The sequence below is a fragment of the Camelus dromedarius genome, chromosome X (genome assembly GCF_036321535.1).
Source record: "Camelus dromedarius isolate mCamDro1 chromosome X, mCamDro1.pat, whole genome shotgun sequence".
NCBI lineage: Eukaryota > Metazoa > Chordata > Mammalia > Artiodactyla > Camelidae > Camelus > Camelus dromedarius.
Window position 1 is genome coordinate 37,194,142 of NC_087472.1, and position 11,854 is coordinate 37,205,995.

At 35.4% G+C, this 11,854-nt stretch overlaps 1 non-coding gene across 1 annotated transcript; it reads right to left on the minus strand.

Annotated features, from left to right (window-relative positions):
• Window positions 1–130, minus strand: LOC116151111 (small nucleolar RNA SNORA11). Its single transcript, XR_004134893.1, has one exon. It is a non-coding gene; the product is annotated as a small nucleolar RNA SNORA11 (small nucleolar RNA).
• Between the last annotated feature and the right edge of the window lie 11,724 nt (window positions 131–11,854).

The following is an 11,854-nucleotide window of genomic DNA, read 5'->3' on the forward strand; positions in this document are numbered from 1 at the left end:
ATGTGTAGGGTATGTGTTCATAGGAAGGCCCCAAGTTTTGTGCCATTTGTCACAATGAACCCAGATTCCTGTTGGGTGTGTTGTAAACAGAGGAGTCATTTCTTCAGGCCCCCTTCTCTGAGCACATCCCAGAGATACTGTATTCTTGATTACTTTCTCACCATCACGTCCAACCCATCAATGAATCCTGTTCTCTCTTCCTTCCAAACGTGTCCAGAATCCACTATCTCTTACCACCTCCACAGCTACTATTCTGGTTTAGACCACTTATCACCTATAGGGGAGGAAAAACTTATCCTCTATCCTCTTAGAGTTTTCAGCTGGGCCTAAGAATTAAGCTGACATAAAACAGATTAACATAAGAAAAGCATATAAGTTTTAACTTGTTTTTACATGTACATGGGAGCCCTCATGAGAAAAATGAAGACCCAAAGAAGCAGTTGAACAATAATGTACTGAATTGGACAAAGAGTAGTAAATTGTGAAAATGTCACAAGGCAAAGGGGCTTGGGCTAGTGCATTTAATTAGGCGGAGAAGTGACTAGGAAGATAAACGTTAGTTTAACAAGGTTTATTTGTACAGATTTCTCTCAGCCTCAACTTCCCATCCTTGGAGATAGAATGTCTCTTCCCTTCTGGTATAGGGAGATCATTGTCAGGGAGGAAGAAAATTTTCTCTACCCTTCTAGATTCTTCTGGCTGGTCTAAGAATTAAACTGACATGAGACAGATTAACAGGAGAAAATCAAACAAAAGTTTAATAACATGCATACATGAGCGAGACCCAGGAAAACTGTGTAACTTGACAAAATGCCTGAAACCTTCACCTTAAATACCATCTTCATCTTTGGCTAAAGACAAAAGAGGACTTTGGGAATAGTGGTTTGGGACCTGAAAGGGGAGGAAGACAATTCACATGGAGATGAAAAAGCAAATGTTTGGGACACAAATGTTTGCTGGGCCATGCAGAGACAATGGGACACAGAGTGAATGCTGATCTTCAGGCCCTGCCAAATTTTTCCCACCTCACCTAGCCCATACTCTTTTATCTCTGGTGATAGGTCTATTCCAGGCCCTTTATCTAAATTCCTTTATGCAGTTAAAAGAGAGATAACAAGAAAAACTTCCTGAATATTCTGTTTCTTAAAAATAATCAGCCTAAATTAACCCTCAAGCCAAAGAGACACATTTTGGGGTGGCAAAATTTGCTCCCCTACAATATCTTTCACATGGGAATTTCATCTCCTGTTTTTAAAAGAAAAAAGGTCAGAGTGCCCTTCTTGCATCTGCTGTTTTTCAAGTGCCTTTAACTTAAAATAATCCGTATGCTAGAGTGGTATATTTTGTGGGGCGTGTTTCAAACTCTTTCACTTCTCTCACCTAAACTATGGCAATAACCTCTTTGGTGGCCTCTCTCCTTCTACTCTTGTCTCTCTATAGTCTCTGCTGTCTATATAGCAGCCAAAGCAAACTTTTAAAACTAGAAATCAGCTCACTTTACTCCCCTGTTAAGAATATTCCAAAGGGTTCCTATTACAATGGAGTAAAATCAAATTCATTAGAATGGATTTCAAGGTCCTATCAGACCTATTTCCCGCCTATCTGTCTAACCTCATCTCCTAACACTTTCTGCTCCTTCTTTCCACTCCAGCCACACTAGCCTTCTTGGTGTTCTTCAAACATGTCACACTTGAGAGACTGAATACGCAGACAGACAATGGCCAAATCATATATAAAACTAGAACTCTGATCCACAATCTGCAGAAACCACTCAAGAAATAAATTTACTTTCTAGATGTCAGACTTATAGGAAGTTAGACTATTATCTCTAGTAACCAATCCAGGAAGCCAACAATACTCCCTATAACAATCAGCCTCAAACATCCAGGACTTGATTAATAACAGACAGCTTCCCTAATTTTTGTCCCAGCTCCCAACTTAGGACCAACCAGAGAAAGCCAAATATGCACCCCTCACATAGGATGCCCTGCTTCTAGTTAGCCTGCCTATAGTTTCGCCATGCCAACAGTCTCCTTAATCAAGTCACACCTGAAGCTGCCCCTTTTTTCCACAATGAAGCTTCCCTACTCTCTGCCTTTGAGTCTCTGCCAAGTGCAAGTTATGGTGGCTGACTCCCTTGCTACAACAAGCTCTGAATAAATAGCCCTTTGCTGTTCTCATTTGGGTACTCTCATTTATTTCAACATGCTCATTTGTGCCTCAAGGTCTTGGCACTTTCAGTTCCTTCTGCCTGGAACACCCTTCTGCTTTGCATGGCTTGCTCACTTAATGAATTGAGGTCTCTGTTCCAAAATTACTTACTCAGAGAGTACTTTCCTGGTTATTCTATCTAAAATACTCTTCTCAAAACAACTGGTTCTAATTGGTGATATTCAAAAAATATGTATTGACTAGAAATATTCTATAGGCAGCTCCACCCTTGCACAAAAAGGGGTATATAAGAACCAGAAGAGCCCAGCAATCTAACACCTTGTAAGGAGTACCTATGCCAATAATGAATTTTATCTGACCCTGTGCTCCCAGAAGGTAATATGAGGGAAGAAAAATATCTTTCTCCTTCAACCCTTCTAGACTTTTGGCTGAGTCTCTGTAACAAAATACAGATTAACAAGGGAAAAGCATACACATTTATTTAATATATAATTTTTACATGACATGGGTGCCATCCTAAGGAAATGAACCACCCCACTCCAAAAAAAAAAAAAAGTTAAACCTGAATATGTTTATGTTAGGTTTGAAGAAGAGTAGAGAGTCACCGAAAAACACATGATAGGATAAAAGGGTGAGTTAGACAGTAAATGGGGAAACTTAGCAAATCTTGTTCAGTCAAATTCCCTCTGTCTTAGGCATAAGGTATTCCTTTCCTTTGGGTATAGGGTGGGCACCTCTTACATGAGGGTCTTATGATCTGCTTCAGTGAAAATGTTGGAGAATTCTTCCTGCACTTACCATTTCTTAAATTCCTTCAGCTCAAAATATTCAGTATGCCAATGCACCATATTCTGGACGTAATGTGTTCTGAAGCCCATCATTAGCAACAGTTAAGAATTTTGCCCACTCCTTTATACTCTGGCTAACCTCAAAGGATTACTCTGTTCTCATATCTTCTCAGATAAGACCCATCTTTATACTCCTCTATGACTCTCATATACCTCATGGATAACTCCCTTGTTTATCTGCCTCTACAAAACCTCAAGCTCCCTTCCTTTTCTTTGAGATGTTCCTCATTAATGCAATAGTCCAAATAAAATAATCTCTTTAATTGTCTGGTGCATTTTGTCTTTCACTGTTTGTGTTTCACTGTTTAGAACTTCTTTCTTTTCTGTACCCCACCCACCCACCACCACACACATACTCTAATAAGAAAGAATTTTGTCCCATGACCCAAATAGATCAGCTAAACGTACTGTCAGAACACTTGCTTTGGAGTGAAACATCCATGCAAGATGTTTGTTAAAGTGCTCAAATAGATGGAGAAGTGAAATTTCAAAGCTTATTGTAACAGGCTGTAAGACTTACTTTTTCCTATTAACTAATAAATGCATGTGTGGGGTAATTCAGTTTAAGATTTCCATTTACTGTAACATGTCATGCAGTAACAAAGTTGTGCATTTGAAGACCTATAGTCTTCAATTTGCAGACATTCAAACCCAACACTTGTGAAGGCCAAACTGGCTTAAGTCAGATTACAGCAAAGATATGATAATAAATAAAAATTAATTGCTCAATATTCACTATTATTAATTTAATGTACAATTAACTTTCAGTGCCTTTCCTAATTTCTTTTTATGGTCTCCTTTATATGAAAACTGAGACCATCTACTCCCACAGTTGTTTTGGTGATGTTTAGGGAGCCAGCATTTGAAATAAAAACTTCCATAGCATCATTTACAAGCTCATTTCTCTTAGCTTGCTATTTCTCACAAGGTCTTTGATTCTGCAATCAAAAATTGTCCATCCGAAGTTTGGTTTTTTTTTTTTTTTTGGTAACTTAAGCTGCACAGTTGGGGACAGTGGTTTCACATTGTAGTTAGCTTTTCACACATCTTTCTCACTCACATGCACATCTCTAGTCATTCACTTGTAGACATAAATCTGTGAGAACCAGTTTGGCGCCTACGTCAACAGTCCAGGTGAGACATGATGAGGACTCTAACTAAAGAAGTTGCTGTAAGAATGGGGACAGCCTAAGTTAAAAAACATTGAGGTAAAATCAATAGCATTTTGTGATTAGCTAGATTTACGAGTAATGGTAAAAAGCCAAGAATTGCACTGAGGTTTCTAATTTTCAAGAATAATACAATTATGTATCATTCAAAATATCAAGAATATTTTGATTTTAATTCAGATATTTATTGAGCAACTACTATGTGCAGAACACATATATGGAGGAAGAATGGGGGGTTACATTAAATGGGAAGTTCCTGGAGGACATTCAAGTAGAACAATTAATGAGCAGTTGATAATATGGCTCTGAAATTCAAGAAAGAAGATGATATTGAAAAAAGAGATGTGAGAACAATTAGCATGGGTTTATTACTGAAGCTATGAGAGAACATATAAAACAAGAGAGAAAACTAAAAACGACTGGAGAGACAGAAAAAGTGATGTCACAAAAGTTAAAAAAGTAGAGCACTTTAAAAAAGGAGAATTATTTTTAAAAATATCCTACATATGAGTAAAATCATATGGTATTTGTCTTTCTCCATCTGACTTATTTAACTTAGCATAATACCCTTAAGGATAAACCAATGTTACCTCAATTTAAAAAAAGAAAAAGGAAAAATTGGTTAACAAGGACAAATGCTACAGAGCAGTCAACCAGGGCTTGCATTTGGCAAATTAGGACATCCTTGGTGGTTTTAGCAAAAATAGTTTAGAAGAATGTTGGAATGAAGAATAGTTTATGTTCATAATTAACTCAAAGGAATTAATTAACTTCAAAGGAAGTTAATAGGTTTCAATTACTTTATGTTACTCATTGGTAAGTTTCATATTGAAAGATTAAGGGCATTTTGATTGAAACTTCTCAAGAAGACTCTGTTTAATGGAATGGATGGTCTTTGAAAATGTACTTATTCAGCTTTGCATTAACCAGAATCTTGGCTATGGAATGCATGCAATAAATGATTATTAAATTGAAGATAACACTCATTCACTTCTCTCCATCTCTCTCATGTATACATTTATATAATTTATAATAAAATATATTTTATATTTTAATATGCATACTTTTTGTTTTGAAATAATTATAGATTTACAGTAGGTTGCAAAAGAAATGTACAGGGAATTCCCATAAACCCTTTCCCTAGCCTAGTCTAGTGTTAACATCTTATAGCCTTATAATACATTATTGAAACCAAGAAACTGACTTTGGCACAATCCATAGAGTTTATTCAAATTTCAACTGTTATACATGAACTAATTTGTGTATGGGTGGGGGTGCCCTATGGAATATTATCACATGTATAGCCTTGTGTAACCACTACCACAATCAAGATACTAACTGTATCATCACCACAAGACTCTCTTATGTTACCCCTTTATAGGCATACTCGTCCCCTTCCTCCCTATCCTTAACACCTGGCAACCAACCAGTTCTCTACCTCTATAATTATGCTACTTTATGAATGTTACATAAATGGAAACATGTACTATCTTTTTGTTATTGGATTGTTCCACTAAGCATAGCTTCCTTGAGGTTTATTCAAATTATTATGTGTTTCAATAGTCCATTCTTTTTTATTGCTGAGTAGTGTTCCATGGTGTGTATGTACCACACTTTGTTTAACTTTTCACCCTTTGAAGGACATCTAGGCTTTTTTGAGTTTTGGATTATTATGAATAAAACTGCTGTGAGCATTAATATAAAGGTTTTTATATGAACATAATAAGTCTTCATTTCTCTGGGATAAATACCCAAGTTGTAAGTTATATACTTAGTTTTTTAAGAAACTGCCAGTTTTCCAGAATGGGTGTACCATTTTACCTTCTCACTGGCATGAAGTCAAAGTTCTCTGCATCCTCACCAGAATTCAGTGTTATTAATATTTTCTTTTCATTTAGCCATTCTGATAGGCATGTAGTAATATTGCCATTCTAATTTGTATTTCTCTAATGGCTAATGTTAAACATGTTTTCATGTGCTTACTTGCCATCTGTATATCTTCTTCAGAGAAATGTCTCTTCATCTATTTTGCCCATTTTTTAACTGTTGAGTTATGAAAGTTCTTTATATAATTAAGATACTAGCTGTTGGTCAGATATCTGGTTTGCAAGTATTTTCTTCCACTCTGTAGTTTATCTTTTCACTGCTTTTAGGTCTTTGACAGAGCAAAAGTTTTTAATTTTGATGGACCAATATATGTTTTTGTTCCTTTTATGGATCATGTTTTTGGTGTCAAGTCTAAAGACTGTCTTCCTAGTGCTAGTCTCCAAAGATTTTCTACCATGTATTTTTCTAAAAGTTATATAGTTTTACATTTAAATCTGTAATCTATTTTGATTTAATTTTTGTATATGATATGAAATTTAGGTGAAGGATCTTTATTTTTTGCCTGTGGATATCCAACTGCTTCTTCAACATTTGTTAGAAAGGCTATCCTTTTTCCATTGAATTGATTTTGCTCCTTTCTCAAAATTTATTGGGTATACTTGTGTGGATCTATTTCTGTTTTTGTTTTTTTTTTTTTTTCAGTTTTATTGTTCTATGTGTCTATCCTACTGCCAGTACTGTGCTAACTTATTTGCCAATATATTGTAAGACTTAACATCATGGCAAGGGCTTCCTTCCGGCTGTGTATATTTTTATTTTACTGCTTTATAGTAATTGCTCTGTGGTATGAGTAACTATCTTTAACATATCAATTTGCAAAGAATTAGAATATAATAAAGCATATTTTAAACTATAACTATATGAGAAATAATTTAATATTCATCTTTGATGGGCTGACATAACAATAAGAGCCTTGGACTAGGGGTCAGGATACCCGGGTTTCATAGCTAGCTTTGACACAAGTGAACTATATTACTTTAAGCATATCTCTCTTTCTCAGCCTCTCAGAATCTGTTTCTTCATCTGTAAAATGAGTAGGAAGCAGGTAATCCTTCAAGCCTTTTCTAGAAAGAGGAAAAATTCTTGAGTTCATTTAGTCTATATTAATTGTATACATGACTACCACATTGCACAACTCCAAGGGGTACCATTCATACTGTATTCTGTGTCAGGGTTTGGAAAACAATAGTCTAAGGGCCAAATCCAGACCATAGCCTGTTTTTATAAATAAAGTTTTATTGGAACACTGCCATGCTAATTCATTCACATACTGCCCTGTGGCTGCTCTCCCTACTAAAATGGCAGTTTATTAGTTGCAACAGACCCTATCAGAAAAGCCAAATATATTTACTTTACAAAAAAAAAAAATTGCCAGATCATGGTCCATATGAATGCTGTTTCCTGGAGTTGTGCAATCATGGTTGACCTAATTATGTAAATTATTGTAAATAAAGGAGAAATCACTGAATTGACAAGAATTAAATTTCTCTTCTGTTTTATCAATTTATCACTATAGTTAGAAACTATCAGGGTAGCAAAGATAACATGCCTAGTTTTAGTGCCATCATTATCATATTAATACAGGATAACCAAGCCCTTTCAAACAGTAGTAGAAGTTCAGCTTAGGAGACATAGGCCTTGATGTATTAATTTGATAATTTCTTTTCATTCAAGTGCTTTTCAATTCAAAAAATATCTGAGCACCACTGAACATCATGAGATGTAATGTGTGTTGTGAGGTAAAAAAATGAGTATGACAAGATCCTTGCCCTCAAGAAACTCACAATCTAATTAGGGGGAAAGGTGATAAACCAGAGAAAAAGCCAACATAATTAAGATATATTGTGATAAGATATATAAAAGGGGGCCAATGCAGCTATAGGAACATCAGGGCTATGTTTTCCTTCATTTCTTAGCTTAGTGGCTTGCTTGTGTCATGACACCGTAGGAGAGGAAAAAGCTTTTCTCAACTGTCATAGAGTCTCTGGCTGGGTCTGAAAATTAAACTGACAAAGACAAATTAAGAAGAGAACAGCACACAAGTTTTATTAAATTTTTACATTTAATAAAGAAAATGAAGACCTGAAGAAGTGACCAGAGCAGGACAATTTAATATCTTTTAGAAAAACAATAAATCTGTGATAAGACAAAGAGGTTTGGGCAAGGGTTGTTAATGGTGAAGAGTAACTAGGAAGATAAGGGTTAGTTTAACAAGGTTTGTTTATACAGATTTCTCTGGTGCCATCTCTGGTCACATTAGTCTGTCTTTAGCAAAAGGAAAATTTATTTCCTGCCTTTAGGCAGAAAAGCGGTAGCTTTTTTAGAGTTTACTGCTTCTTAATTGCCTTCAGCTCAAAATAAATTTTATGTCAAAGAAGCATATTTTGGAGTCATATATTCTGGTTTCCTTCAACATTCTCTCATTCTCCAAGTGTTATCATTAACTTGCACTAGAATGGCTCATTTAAGGTATGCTTTGTAACAGTTAATAGAAATTTAAAAGTATTATCCACTCTTGGCACCTTTGAATCTCAGAGATTTTAGTTGTGCTACCCCAGAGTGTCTGACCTGAATTGATAAAGACAATGTGGTATATATACACAGTATATATACACAATGGAATACTAATCAGTCATGAAAAAGCATGAAATTTTGCCATTCATGAAAACATGGATAGACTTTGAGGGCATATGCTAAGTGAAATAAGTCAAAGAAAGACAAATACTGCACAATTTCACTTACATGTAGAATCTTTAAAAAATCCTCATAGAAAAAGATATCAGATTTGTGGTTACTATAGTTGGGGGTCAGGGATTTGGATGGAGGTAGCAAAAGGTACAAACTTCCATTATAAGATAAATAAGCAATGGGAATGTAATGTACAATTTGATGACTGTAGTTAACATTGCTGTATGGTATATTTGAAAGCTGTTGATAAACAAGTTTATACTGTATAGCACAGGGAACTATATTTGATATCTTGTAGTAGCTTACAGTGAAAAAGAATATGAAAATGAATATATGTATGTTCATGTATGACTGAAGCATTGTGCTGTACACCAGAAATTGACACAACATTGTGAACTGACTGTACTTCAATAAAAAGTAAAAAAAAAAAGTTGTAAGAGACTAAGTCTTTTTTAAATTTTTAAACATTTTTAATTGAAGTATAGTTGATTTACAATGTTTCAGGTGTACAGCAGTAACTCAGTTTTATATATATATGTGTGTATATATATAAAAAAATATATATATAAAATATATATATATATTCTTTTTCAGATTCTTTTCCATTATAGGTTATTATAAGATATTGAATATAATTCCCTGTGCTATGCAGTAGGTCCTTGTTGTCTATTTTATATATAGTAGTGTGTATCTGTTAATCCCAAATTCCTAATTTATCCCTCCCCGCCTTTCCCCTTTGGTAACCTTAAGTTTGTTTTCTATGTCTGTGAGTCTATTTCTGGTTTGTAAGTAAGTTCCTTTGTATCATTCTTTTAGATTCCACATATAAGTGATATCGTATAATATTTGTCTTTCTCTGTCTGATTTATTTCATTTAGTATGACCATCTCTAGGTCCATCCATGTTGCTGCAAATGGTATTTCATTTTTTATGGCTGAGTAATACTCATATACATATATATACTGTTCTCTATAGTGGCTATAGAGAACTCCCATCAACAGGTTCCTTTTTCTCCACACCCTCTCCAGTATTTATTATTTGTAGACATTTTGATGATGGCCATTTTGACTGGTATGAGGTGATACCTCATTACAGTTTTGATTTGTATTTCTCTAATAATTAGGAATGTTGAGCATCTTTTCTTGTGCCTGCTGGCCATCTTCTTTGGATAAATGTCTGTTTAGGTCTTCTGCCCATTTTTTGATTGGGTTGTTTAAGACAGCAAGTCTTAACAATTCTCATCACAAAGAAAAAAAAATTTTTGTAACTATATGAGGTCATGGATGTTAACTAAAGTTATTGTGGTAATCATTTAACAATATATGTATGTCAAGACATTGTGATATACACCCTAAACTTACATAGTGCTATATGTCAGTTATATCTCAATAAAACTGAAAGAATCAATCAATAAATAAATAACTAAATAAACAGAGAAATGTAACCAAGCAGGACCCTGGAGGGCCTTCCAGGGTCAGACCCCTCCCTCATATCCTCTGCTGTAGCTCCTCTCTGAATCACTCAGAGAATAGTATATCGTGTATATTTCCTGAGTTTTTCAGATGCTTAAAACTATCACAAAGGGAAGAAACTAACTACTTGATGATTGAGAATGCATAGCTCCCAGACCTTCTGGCACTTAGGGGTTGTTAGTGTTGACGGCCCTGTTACCTCAACATCAGCCAATCAGAGAATTGTGCACAAGCTGATCAGGTACCCTGTGACTCCCTCCCTCACCTGGTCTTTAAATAGGCTTTGCTGAAACCCTTCGGGGAGTTCGAGGTTTTTCTTGGGCATGAGCCACCCCGTCCTCCTTGCATGGCCCTGCAATAAACCTTTCTCTGCTCCAGACTTCAAAGTTTCAGTTCATTTGGCCTCATGGTGTGGTGGGCACATCATCTTGCCTTCAGTAATAGTAACAAAGTAGACTGACCAATATACATGCATATATATGTTTTCTCCCCTTACCCCAAATACTTCTGCTGATTTATCTATTTCAGTCAATGACCTCATCATTCTCTTAATCACAGGGGCTCAAAACTTTGGGGTTATATTTAATTCTTTGAAGCACTATGGTTGAACAGTTAGGATTTTGTAGCCAGATTGCCTGGGTTTAAATCCCAATTCTCTGACCTTTGGCAGAGCGTTTATACTCTCAGTACTTCAGTTTCTTCATCTGTAGAATATCCAACTCTAAGGTTTCTGTGAGGAATAAATGACTTAATATATACAAACTACTCAGACTCTGCCTGGCACATAAGCTCTAAATACATGATTGTTATAAATATCATTCCTTCTCCCTCTAGTCCCTGTATTTACTTAGTTGTTGAGCCAAGCATATTCTGTCTCTACCATGCCTCTCCAATCCAACTTCTCTATTCCATTCTCACAGACACCACACTTTTACTATTTCTCTGGGGTATTCTTCCAGCAATTCAATTCATCCCACATTCCAAAGTCAGATTAATCTTTCTTCCTAAAATGATGTGAAACCTCCCTTCTCCCCATATACACAACAGTGATTTCAAATTGCAAACTTTGGACCCCTGGGACCCTATGCAGTTACTGTGATTCTGGAATTCATATGCACATAAATGTCCTCTCAATCAATAAAATCTACTAAAAAAAAGATGTAATTACATTCTAGAGGCAGAATTGTGTTAGCCTATAGTCTGCATTAGGCAACCAGAAATTTTCCAAACCAAAAGCTGGCCACTAGACCACATTTAGTTTTGAGTCTGGGTATTCCTAATGGTAAAGGCCATGGGCTACACTGGATTTTTTGCTCTACTCATATAAGAGTGACGTATGTATTCAAAATATTTTAGCCAGTCACATATTTTGAATATATTTAATATCAACAATGAGAACTCATTTCTAATGTTCATTATGCTAATTAACAAGCCACAAATTTCACCAATAAAAACCAGCTTCCAACATTCACAATGTGAACTAATAAAGCATAGGATATTGCTATAGATAGTGTTAGCTATAAATAAAGAAAGCACTTGTACTTGCCACTTTATGGTAGATCTCTCCTAACTAAAATAACAGTTGGCTCTCAGGAATGTGAATTCCTAAGTATGAAAC